The sequence below is a fragment of the Neomonachus schauinslandi genome, chromosome 4 (assembly GCF_002201575.2).
Source record: "Neomonachus schauinslandi chromosome 4, ASM220157v2, whole genome shotgun sequence".
NCBI classification, from domain to species: domain Eukaryota; kingdom Metazoa; phylum Chordata; class Mammalia; order Carnivora; family Phocidae; genus Neomonachus; species Neomonachus schauinslandi.
In genome coordinates, this window is record NC_058406.1 from 129,782,353 (window position 1) to 129,793,830 (window position 11,478).

General features: G+C 44.4%; 1 pseudogene; it reads left to right on the forward strand.

Annotated features, from left to right (window-relative positions):
- Window positions 1-10,372: 10,372 nt before the first annotated feature.
- LOC110579040 lies at window positions 10,373-11,217 on the forward strand (annotated as a pseudogene).
- Window positions 11,218-11,478: the final 261 nt, after the last annotated feature.

Here is an 11,478-nt window from a genome sequence, read left to right on the forward strand (position 1 = left end):
ATGTTCAATTTCTAAGAATGGATAATGGATACTGTTTTTTTTTTTTTTGATTAAGTAGGCTCAACATGGGGCTTGAACTCAAGAACCTGAGATCAAGACCTGAGCAGAGATCAAGAGTTGGACACATAACTGACTGAGCCACCCAGGCACCCTGATAATGGATACTTTTTGAGCACATACTATGTTCCAGGTGTTATGCTCAATTATTTCACTGAGTCCCCACACAAACCCTGTGAGCCATGTACCATCATCATCCCCATTTTTCAGATGAAGAGGTAAATAACCTAACCAAAGTCACATGGCTTGTAAATGGCAGCGCTGGGATTTAGACCCCAGTCTTGGACTCTGAAGCTCAAGCTCTTAATTACGGCATTATGTTGCCTCCCTAAGATCTGGCTTAATCTTGATGACATTGAGAGTCACCTTTGTAGCCGTAAGTGAGAAATTGGAAGGCGGAGTCCCCTAGGTGCCTGGAAAACACAGTAATGGATCCTTGAAGAAGTGGAGAGCCGGCAAGGCTCTCTCACGCACACGTAATCTGATCTGCTGATGCAGGAAAGTAAGTGATGTACTGTCCTGGGGCAAAGCCCGGGAGCGTGCAAAGACTTCTAGCTTTTACCGTTGGTTCTTTTAAAGGCAATTAGAAGACAGAAAGACTGCTTAGGAAACTATAAACTCATGAGCTGATTTTAAAATGACGAAGGACAAGTTGCCATGCCTGAAAGTAGATAGAAAGTAGTTCAACACCTCTTATTAGATACTTCTTTGTATCTTTGTAGTGCTAGAGAAGATGACATTTAGTATTTTCTTTTTTTTTTTTTTTTGAGGATTTAAAAATTTAAAGTATTGTCTTGGATTGTATTTTGTATCTGGGTGATTTTTTAAAAAAAAAGTGAAGTTGCTTGTTTTCTCCCAGTATAGACTCATTATTATAGCAACAAAGAGCTTCAGCAGGAAGATATTTTCTTGCTGTCTCTTAGCAATGATGCTTGCTGTGGGAAAATTTCTAGGGAGCTTCAATTACAGTGAACCTGGCAAAAACATATGATTTACAATTTTTTTTTTTTTTTTACCAACTTGGAAATGTTGAGAAAGTGCAAATCCCACACATATTGGTTCAGTATGGCCTCTGCTCTGAACTCTGCCTTGGGTTCCTGACATTAGCATGTCGTGATGTACCTGTTTGATCAGAACTGGTGTTGTAGTTATGTCTTGGAGTGTCAAAGAAGGTAGGGGAAGCATTTTGCTTTAGGAAATTATGAAATACAAATTTTCATTGTAGGTTGACTGTGTGATTTATTGTGCAAGCCAGGATGCTTTTGCGAGAGAGAGGGCACTATGCTTAGTTCCACCAGGACAACAGCCTAGATCACGACTGTCCCAGAGAAATGGGGCATATGGTCACCCAGCTTTCCTGAGTCATGCTTTGTAAGAAAGAAGTTCTTTAAGCCAAATATCATTTGTTGTCATGGATTACCTGCCCCGCCTGCCCCGTGGTTTTTGTTTTTTCAGAAGAGCCACACAGTTATCTAGGGATCATTTGGATACAGACAGAACCCTCACTGTTCTGCCACCCTGACATCCTTGCCAGGCCATCCCGGCTGCGCAGTCTGCTTTTTTGATGCACACCGCGGAGGAGTAGCCGTCACCCTGAGTGTGCTGCCTGAAGAGCCGGAGCCGGGGGCGCAGCACGCTGCACCAGCTCAGGGAAGTCAGAAGTCACAGCCTCAACCCATGGTGCTGTTCCTTTAGAGATGTGCAGATGTAAAGACATTATTTTCCTTCTGTGAACCTCAGTTTTCCGTTCTGTGGAATGGGAATAATGATAACACTTAAGCTGTCTTTGGGGTTTGTTGTGAAGACCAATAAGTAGAAGTGCATGGTAAGCAATAGTACTATACAAATGTTGGTTATTAATTTAGTGTTGCTTTTGCTATTAACTAGCTGAGGAACATAGGGCAAGCTATTTCACCTCTCCATACCTCCTTTTTCTTTATCTGTGGAGAGAGGAGAATTATATCTATTTCTGCAAAGGATTGATTAAATATATAGAGTACTTCAAATAAACATGAATTAGCTTCTCTTTAAACTGCACTGTTTCTGGAACTTTGTACCTGAGTGGTAAGTGAACTCTTCTTCTCAGTCTAGTTGTCAAGGAGATGAGCTCTTACTGTCTTAAATGTCTCGCTTCAGGCAAAGGAACTCCAGTAAACTGTGCGGACCACTCTGGAGGCTCCAAGGCAGGAGTGTGGATGCTGTCTGGTGCAGGAGGATTCAGGGGACGGGCTCAGGAGTGGCAGACTGTGAGCCTGCCAAGAAACAGCACAGGGAGCGCCTTCCCTCACACTGCTAAAAATACTGCCGGGAAAGTAATTTCTCTGGTCCTATTTTAGAAATCAGAGACAGATCCGCCATATTCATATTTGGATCCTGGTCAGCCTTCTGGTTTGAGTTTTAAATTTCAAGAGAGAAGGAGAGTTAAAAACAATCTGTGTAGTTTCAGAGTCAAAATTTGAAAATACTGTTAAAGAAGATATGTGTTGGACATTATTTACATAATTACTAGCAATTTTTAAAAAAGATTTTATCTATTTATTTGAGAGAGTACAAGCTGGGGGCGGGGGGAGGGACAGAGGGAGAAGCAGACTCCCCACTGAGCAGGGAGCCCGATGTGGGGCTTGATCCCAGGACCCTGAGATCATCACCTGAGCAAAAGGCAGACACTTAACCAACTGAGCCACCCAGGCACCCCTTTATTAGCAGTTTTTTAAAAGGTTTTATTAGAGATATTCAAGATGCATTAGTGACAAAATCCTTTTAGTTATGTACTTGTTTATGTAAGTCATTGATTATATAGACATCTAAATTTATTTTTTACTTTAGATTTATAGGGGTGCCTGGCTGGCTCAGTCAGTGAGGCATGTGACTCTTGGTCTTAGGCTTGTGAGTTTGAGCCCCATGTTGGGTGTAGAGATTACTTAAAAAAAAAATCTTTAAAAGATATGTTTATAAAAGGACATTTTCCTCTTTGTCTTCCTTTTCTTCTTAATTATCCCTTCCCTTCTTCTTTTCTACCTTTCCTCTTCTGAAACCTTCCTTCCATCCCTTTCTTCTCCCACCTTCTTCCTTTCTCTCAGTGACCATTTGACACTGAGATAGAAACCCTCTCTGTCCATGTATGGCAGTTTGTGTATCTCTGATGAATTCGGTCTGTCTTTGCTTCAGTCTTTCACCATGCCTCTCTCCACTCACTCTCTTTCACAAACATTTACTGCCTAGCTACTTGTGTATAACACCATATCAGGCCCTATGAGAGGGCTGGAGAAAACACAAAGATGAATAGCACATGATTCTCCCTCTCAAAGGATCCTACAGTGTAGTGGGAAAGACATTAAGTTTGAAACCAAAACAGCAAGGAAATGCATGGGCAGAATGGGGGGAACATCAAGTGTGGAAGCAGGTCACTTTACCAAAAATCAACTTGCCAAAATCATTTTACCAAACAACCAATGTGCTGAAAGGCCAATTCACTGAAAACCCATTTGTCATTGGCCCAGAGCTGCTGAGTATTTCTCAGCAGAAATAATTCACCGTAAGGTTCCACAAGAACAACCTTGGTATTAGGAGAGGGGCCACTTTTAAGTTGTGGACTAGGGACATAGCTATGGTTGAAAGTCCTCTTGAATCTGGTCAAGGGAGAGCATTTTGTATACAAAGTTGCAATAATCAGAAGCATGGTTCGCTTCAGTAACAAGGATTACTTGTCATCTTACTCTTGACATATCAGTCATGGTTTGAGCAGGAAACAGATGACACCCACAAACTTGGGAATCTGAAGATAGTCTAGTAAAGAGACATTTTTTAAGGCATGGACAGGATTAGAGAAACCAACAAGGAATAGTGCAGTGCCCTGGCGGTGGCCGTTAGCAAGGGGACGGAGTCATGGTCACTGGAAGCTAGGAAGGGTAGCTCTGTGGATGGGGCCCCCCAACTGGAGAAGGGGTCTGTTGTGGTCATGGCTCACTTCTCATCTCTTACAGATGCCTCTCAGGGGCCAGACCCAACTGTAAAGTGAGGAAAAGAATTCCTAGAGATAAAGGTGGAGGCAGCAGGGGTCGTCGGTGGGGGGCGGGTGGGGGAGTGGATTGAGAGGGCATATCCACTTACAAATCAATAATCTGGCACCAAATTACTATTTTGTTAAGCCAAGGAAGAATATGTTTGTCATTTCAGAATTAAACCTCGATGTCAACTACCAAAGTTCCTCAGTAGTACCACATTTATTGATTAAGCGTTGAAATGCACAATAGGGTGCTGGTACAATTGTTCTTAGCAAGAGAAATTGCAGTAATTCACTGTGTAGGTGGATGTGGCAAACAGTTTTTGAGTAGATCTCCGTTCAGAAAAAAGTCATTTGAGTGAAAATCTCTAGTATGCTTAACGCAAGGCCTTTTTGAAGGGTGTAACAGAATCCTTCGTTTGGCTTAACAAGGCAGCTTTGTAGAGCTCTCAGAGTTTGGTGGGCCAGTTTGCATTAGGTGCCCTAGACTCAGCACAAGGCCCAAGGGGTTTGGGAGAAGGCTGGGGCGCACTGTGGCTGAGGCTGGAGGCCTACTGGCTTGATTCGGCTTTGGAGAATGGTGCTTTAGCATGTGAGTCTGAAGTAAGAGAGCTGGTTGTAAAGCAAAGTTTGAGCTAACTCAGAACATCACTTCAGCAGTAACCCATGTGGGCACCGGACTGTGCAGGACTAGTGTTCAGCAGTGACATCATGTGGCAGGGAGAAGCATGGTACAAGTGGGAACTACCACTTTCTATTTAACTCACTTCCTGTGTATTAAATAAATCCCTGAAATTCTTAGGAATCTCAGAGAGGAGGGAGATTTTAGAGTTCCTGGAAAAAAAAAAGGCTAGAGGGGGCTTTGAGAGGTTAATTAGAATAATAAATGACATGATTTGATTTGTATCTCAAGTTGGTCAAGTAGATCATGCTTACTATAAGAAACTATCCAACGAACAAAGGTCTGTTCACTCCTGACTAGATGTTCCAAGTGTCTTTTTTAGGCAGAGGCAGGAGCAGTGGTTAAAGTGGGAGGAAGAAGAATAAGATTAATTTGTACTACCTGTATTTTCTCTGTGTACATGGCCTTCATCCCAACACTGCCACAGCTTTGATTTAGAAGGTACAGGGATGAGGGCCAAGGCAAATATCATCCTGGGGTAATTTGTGGATATAAAAGGTGCCCAAATGAATTTGGGACTTTTGAGGAAATTCCTTGAAATTCTATTGTATTTCCTTTTAATCTCTCTCATACAACTTTGAGCCTGGAAAGGAGATTTGGAGAAAGGTGCTAGATTTTCTGTGTGTTTAAGAGAGAATATTGCAAGTGTAACTAGTTTATTGATCAGTATGAATTCGGTAGGGTATGTTTTTTATCCCCCCAGTAACTGCCCCCAGCTGTTCAATGTTGGATCTCTGCTTCTCCCTAGTACCCAGCCCATAAAGATACCTTAAGCAGATTCAATAACTTACCCATCATTTTCAGTCATTTAAACTCAGGACAGCCTAATCTAATCTAAAGATGAATCTTCTAGGGCGCCTGGGTGGCTCAGTTGATTAAGTGTCTGCCTTCAGCTCAGGTCATGATCCCAGGGTCCTGGAATGGAGCCCCGAATCGGGCTCCCTGTTCAGTGGGGAGTCTGCTTCTCCCTCTCCCTCTCCCTCTGCTGCTCCCCCTCGCTAGTGCTCTCTCTGTCTCTCTCTCAAATAAATAAAATCTTAAAAAAAAAAAAAAGATGAATTTCTAGTCAGTATGAATCCCTGCCCACCCAGCCAGGCTTTGGATCAGGGGACTTGGAGAAGGGGGAGGGCTGGGTCCACATTCTCATTTCTCCTCTGAATCGCATGTTGGAGGTGTGTGCACACATGTGTGCGTGCACATGCGTTCACATGAGCCACTGGTCTGGTGCCAGGACTTCTGCTCCCTCTACTCTTTTCTAGGCTTTAGCTTCCCCCCTATACTGGGGAAGAGAAACCGAGTGATGGCTGGGTTTGCCTTCCACAGCAAGAGCCTGTCTGAGGAGGGAGGCTGCCCTGGTTTTATTCTGGCTAAGTTGGCTTTCTTTGCTGCTGGTGTCTTCAGTCACTAGGGTGGTCTCTGCACAGTTATGTCACATTCCATCCCCATCCAGTGCTGAGAGGCCAGCTGTGTCTCTCTTTGGTCCATGACAGCGGTCCACACCCTTAAGCATCTTTCCTGGTGGGAAATTCCTACATCTAGGGCCTTCAGGGCACACCTGTGGCTTGCGCTGCCTCAGTGTCCTTTGCACTCCTTCCTGTGGGGTCCCAGGAGCTGCTGAGGTTCTTTTCCTCACCCTTCGAAGGCTACAGGGATCTGGACTAGGGTGCAGGGCTGCCCCCATCTTCTTTCCAGGCTCATTACTGTCACCAGGATTCCATCTCATCATGTTGTTGCAGGTAACACCCCAAACCATTCATCTTTAGAAAGCTCTGGAAGAAAAGCAGGCTTTCCTTCCTAAGTTTAGGTATGTTTCCAAATGCTCAGGGACTCATGTGAAGCTTTCTCAAATTTATCGTGGTCTCCTTTGTTCTGATGGAAACATTAGGTCATCCTGCTGATTTTTCAGCTCAGCTAATGCCCACCCACTTCCCCTTCTTACAGGCACCCACAACTTTATAGATAATTTCACTGAATCCCCTTCCCTTGCCTTGGGGATGGAGGGGCTCAGGAGGCAGGGGAACAGTTTGAGATGGAGGGGATCTTTCCTCAGCATTCAGAAATGTCAGGGCAGATTGGAAGGAACTGAACCTCACAGAAAATAAATTATTTAAGGAAGGGGAGATTCAGGCAGGTGCTGGGCTGGTCATGTAGCGATGCCTCAGGCACTGAAGAAAAGGGACTATTTCAAGTATAGCCGGTTTCTGTCTTGCAGCCCCCTCACCCAGCCCCCAAAGGACTTGCGTCTGTATCCCTGGGTGGGGGTGGGGAGAGCTTTCCGAATAACAAAGAAAGGAGAGCTGTTTCTACACAAACTCTCTTTGAAACATTGAGAGTACAAAGTTGCGTTGTTTTGAGAGCCAGTCACAGAATGACAAAGGGGCCGAGCGGCATCTGCACATGGGCCCTGGGTGTGGAGTGACTTGAATATTGGGAGCTTTGGCACTTCGGCAGCTCCTGCATTATCAGTGGTGCCTCGGGTTCTGGCAGTGGTCCCCAGCGCAACTGATTTCTTGAATCGCAGCAGGAGGAGAAGGCCTCTCTAGTGACCAGGAGGGGCATCCAAAGCTCTGGAAGCCATGGGAAATGGTGCCCTGGCCCTCAGGTGGGGGCAGAGGTAGCATCTAGCGTGAGCTATATTGGTTGGTACAACGCAGCGGCTTTGCTGTGTAGGTGAGGATGGCTAATCTCCCCTCTACCCCTCTGAGTTCTTAGCTGAGACCCCTGTAACAAAAGAGAGATTACCGCGAGAAAAGCAAACTGAACGATACTAACGTGTAATACCTCATGTATACGTGGAAGAAAAGCAGGGGCAAATGAGTAACTTGTGAGGTGACTTGAATCCAGGATTAAAAACCATCTGGTTTTGCAATTCATTTTTGCTGTTTTTATTTTTTTCTTCCAGTTTTATTGAGGTACAATTGACATAGGCTGTATAAATTTAAGGTGTATGACATAATGACTCGACCTATATACATTTCAAAATGATTACCACAATATAAATACCTTCTTAATAGGGAAAGGGGACGGGGCATGTAGGCCTCCTAGAGGAGAGTAAATGATTTTTAGGAAAGATGAGTGGGCCCTTAGAAGAATAGACGGGAGGTATGATAGTTTGTGACAAAGTTTATGAGCGGTATCCACATTCAGTATCCTCTCTTGTGATAGGGGTCAATCTTTCCTAGTCGGTGAAACTCTGGGGGAGGGCATTCATGACAATTTAGTTCCTTTGGGGGCACCAGTCTTTACGGCAAAGAAGGGGGAGTTCAGAGAAAGCCCCTTCTGGCGTTTGCTGGTTTTCAAATTCCTGTAGCTCAAAATAATCACTTTTCCAAAGCCACATATTTTGGGGTGGCATGTCTCGAACTTCTGTCATACTTTAGGGTGGCATATTCTTTATTCCTTCAGGTACATCACACGAGCGTTGATGCCAGGCCAGCAGGCACCCACAGAAGGGCCATCTCATGTCTGAGTGGGACACTCACATCACAAAAGCAGAGGACACCAATGCTGCCTGAGCAGGGGAAGGGGGAAATGTTTGTGATGAGTTGTTCCTGATAACTCCAAGATCCAGAAATAACTGGGGGGCAGAGGAAATTTTCAGGGAACTGGAGTTTCCAAAATGTAGTGTGCTGTTAAGTGGGCCACACGTATAGGAAAAGGTGGTTGACAGCAGAGTTAGCACCACACATAAGAATAGGTATTTACGTGTGTGTGTGTGTACCCACACACACACACACACACACACACGGCTATGCTTATAATTTATCAAGGGAAGAGGAGACAGGATGGGGTAGAAAAAAAGAGTTTCTGAAAGGAGAAGCTCTAGAGATTTATCATAGGTAAATAACCCAACGGACAATGGTGTAATGGGTGACAACTATTGGTAGAAATTCAACATCTAAAACGTTTTCTGAGGTTATATATAGCATTGCTCTTATTGGCGACTTTTCAGTGAGGCATACTTTCTTAAGGCAGGGAATCAACACCCTCTTTTTTACCTGGCTTTGTGCATTTGGCTCGGTAAATTTGAACAACCAAAATGAAGTGACAAATCCAGAATTCATAGCTTTGGAATGATGTCCTCTTCAACTCTATAGAGGTACCTGCTGCCGAAGTCATAGCCTGGAGTTTATGCTGGCTCACAGTGATCCAATGCAACTGAAAAAACAGGACTGGTTTGCATGGGGGGAAAAGTATTGAAGAGTCTTGTAAATACTGTCACATAGTATCTGAGGAATTTGGGAGCAATTATATGATGCCAGGAAGAGGGGCTAAACATGCAAATTGAAAATAGCTTGGAAACCTAGGAGGAAGAATGGTGACACTTAGAGACAGATGTGATAAAACTTCTTCCACAATTACATTTTCTTAGAACTACTGGGAAAAAATTGTAGATATTTTTAAAATAAAATTTAAACAGGAATAAATGAAATAAGAAAATACTAGTTTTGAGCAGTCCTGAAAAAAACTTGTCCATGGGTATGGGCTAACGGGATGGTAGAAAAAAAGCAGATGTGAAGATAAATTTCAAATTTGAAGTTCCTTTAATTTGACAATAATCTCAAAAAGCCATGGTAAAAAAGCAAATCAGTTGCTGACTTGGGAGATGAGATTTGGATTAAGAAAAAGTTTTTTCTTAAAAAAAAAAATGTTTTCTATATCCTTCCGTGGTAATGAAGGTCTTAGAAACACTTTAGAAAAAGCCCACATGGGTACTATTCACTACGTTGAAGTAATTTTTCTGCTTGTCTCAACAGAGAATCTGCTTGTCTCTCCTCTGTTTTGTTTTCCCAGTTGTGTTCACTCATGAAGTCAAAAACACTTCCCCATAGCATCTCAGGTCATCTGGTTCCTCTTCCCCAGATTCTACCACAGCCAGACGTGGGGCTCCAGTCCTCACTCTCTCCTCTTCCCACCACCAGAAGCATCTTAGTTTTTGTTCTGTCTCTACTCCATGTTTTCCTCACCCTGGTCCTTTCTGTTCCTTGCTGCTAGGTTTATCTCTGCCTGGGAACCATTCATGGCACTCCTCTGCTCATAAACCTAGAGTGGCCCCTTCTATCCATGGAAAGAAACCCAAACTCTTTGATCAAGAATGTAAGGTTCCGGGGCGCCTGGGTGGCTCAGTCGGTTAAACATCTGCCTTTGGATCAGGTCGTGATCCTAATGTCCTGGGATCGAGCCCCACATCAGGCTCCCTGCTCAGCTGGGAGTCTGCTTCTCCCTCTCCCTCTCCTGCTCCCCCTGCTTGTGCTTGTGCATGTGCACTCTCTCTCTCTGTCAAATAAATAAATAAAATCTTTGTATTTTATTTTATTTTAAAGATTTTATTTATTTGAGAGAGAGAATGAGAGAGAGAGCATGAGAGGGGGGAGGGTCAGAGGGAGAAGCAGACTCCCCGCCGAGCAGGGAGCCCAGAGCGGGACTCGATTCCGGGACTCCAGGATCACGACCCGAGCCGAAGGCAGTTGCTCAACCAACTAAGCCACCCAGACACCCAAATAAATAAAATCTTAAAAAAAAAAAAAAAAAAAAAAGAATGTAAGGTTCCCCCTTTCCGAACTACACAGGGAGGGTTCCATGTGGTGGTGTTCTGTATTCCTGTCAAAACTTAAAGGAAAACTTTCATAATGTCAAGAGCCCATGATGTCCTGCAAATGAAGGAGGAGGATGTCCTCAAATTCCTTGCAGCAGGATCTCATGTAGGTGGCACCAACCTTGACTTCCAAACAGAACAGTGCATCTACAAAAGGAAATGTAATGGCATCTATATCATAAATCTGAAAAGAACCTGGGAGAAGCTTCTGCTGGCAGCTTGTACCATTGTTGCCATTGAAAACCTGGCTCCTGTCAATGTCATATCATCCAGGGATATTGGAGCCACTTGCTGGCTGCTTCGTTCCTGTAGACTTCACTAACCAGATCCAGGCAGCCTCTGAGAGCTGAGACTTCTGGTGGTTTCTGATCCCAGGGCTGCCCACCAGCCTGTCACAGAGGCATTGTATGTTAACCTGCCTACCATTGCTCTGTGTAACACAGACTCTCCTCTGTGCTATTTGGACATTGCCATCCCTTGCAACAACAAGGGAGTTCATTCAGTGGTCTGATGTGGTGGATGCTAGCTGGGGAAGTTTTGTGCATGCGTGGTACCATTTCCCGTGAACACCCATGGGAGGTCATGCCTGATCTCTACTTCTACAGAGATCCTGAAGAGATTGAAAAAGAAGGGCAGGCTGCTGCTGGAAAGGCTGTGACCCAGGAAGGATTTCAGGGTGAACGGACTGCTCCAGCTCCTGAGTTCACCGCTACTCAGCCTGAAGCCACAGAATGGTGTGAAGGCGTGCAGGTGCCCTCTGTGCCCATTCAGCAGTTCCCTGCTGAAGACTGGAGCGCCCAGCCGGCCACTGAAGACTGCTCTGCAGCTCTCACTGCTCAGGTCACTGAGGGGGTAGGAACAACCACTGAGCGGTCTTAAGCTGCTCTTCCACAAAGGCAAGCAAAATGGAAATAAGGCTGATGGGAAATAAACAGTTCCTAAAAGTTAAAAAAAAAAAGAAAAAAGAATGTAAGGTCCCCTATAGTTCCTTTAAGAACTTAAAGACCCGTAAGATTCCTTTTCAGCCTCTTATCCCACTGTCTTCCTTCACTCAGGTTTAGCTCTGGCCCGAACCCACCCATTTCTATGATACGCTGGCTTGAAACTTTTCCTGATTGTCACCAGATAGAAGAAAACTCT